Below are 885 nucleotides of genomic sequence, written 5' to 3'. Positions count from 1 at the left end.
ACAAATGTATTGAAAGGAATGATTTACACTGGTGCTTCCTGCCCAACTGTTGAGACCAATGACCTGGTGCTTCCTTCTTGAAACTAGGTTGCTCTACTTACATGAAACAAACTGGGCAAAAGTCAAAGGTGAGAGCCTGAGCCTCCCCAAGTAAGCAGCAATAGATTCCCCAGGCCCAACACCCCCCACCCCCACCTCCAAGGAAATTGGATCTACTCGGAGCACCTAGGCCAGAGGAGGCAGGAGAGGAGGGTCAGTCCGTGAGCTCTGGGTACCTGCAGAACATGACTCTCCCGGGTGTACTGTCCCCATGAGGGTCACCAAGGAACCTATGGATCTTCCACTCTTCGCCCAGAATGTTTTCCCTGTATCCCCTCCACATCCCCAAATTCCAGCACCAGGGGCCACCTCAGAGTCACAAATCCTGAAAGAACCACCCAGGTGACTCGGGCCCACACACCCCTCTTTCGGGGTACACTTGGTGGCAGGCTAGCAGGCGCTTGGCCTCAGCTGGTGGTGCTGTATAACCAGATTCGTCATAGAGACCCATCTTTTATCAGCCCCAGGCCAGAAGTACGAAGACTGATCATTACGATGTGGCCTGCCTGGGAGGTAAGGCGGCAGGCGTTGCAGAATTGATGGGGACTGGGGCACAGGTGGGAAACCTAGTTTAACAAATTCTTCATTGATTCGGGAACCACTCTCCTTGAGCCAAGTCTTGGCAAGCGACCGGCGAAACTCGCAGGTCCCTTTCCTGGCTGCGTCCCCAGCCTCCAGCCTTCCCCGCCCCAGAGATGCCCCAGGAGCGGCCCCTCGATGTAGTTAACGGGCGCCCAGGCGGCTCCGCTCCGCCGCCTAGAGCCTGGAAGCCGCCACTGCGGCCCA

Source organism: Mandrillus leucophaeus, unplaced genomic scaffold, assembly GCF_000951045.1.
Source record: "Mandrillus leucophaeus isolate KB7577 unplaced genomic scaffold, Mleu.le_1.0 Scaffold795, whole genome shotgun sequence".
In the NCBI taxonomy this organism is placed as follows: domain Eukaryota; kingdom Metazoa; phylum Chordata; class Mammalia; order Primates; family Cercopithecidae; genus Mandrillus; species Mandrillus leucophaeus.
This window is presented reverse-complemented; position numbering follows the sequence as displayed.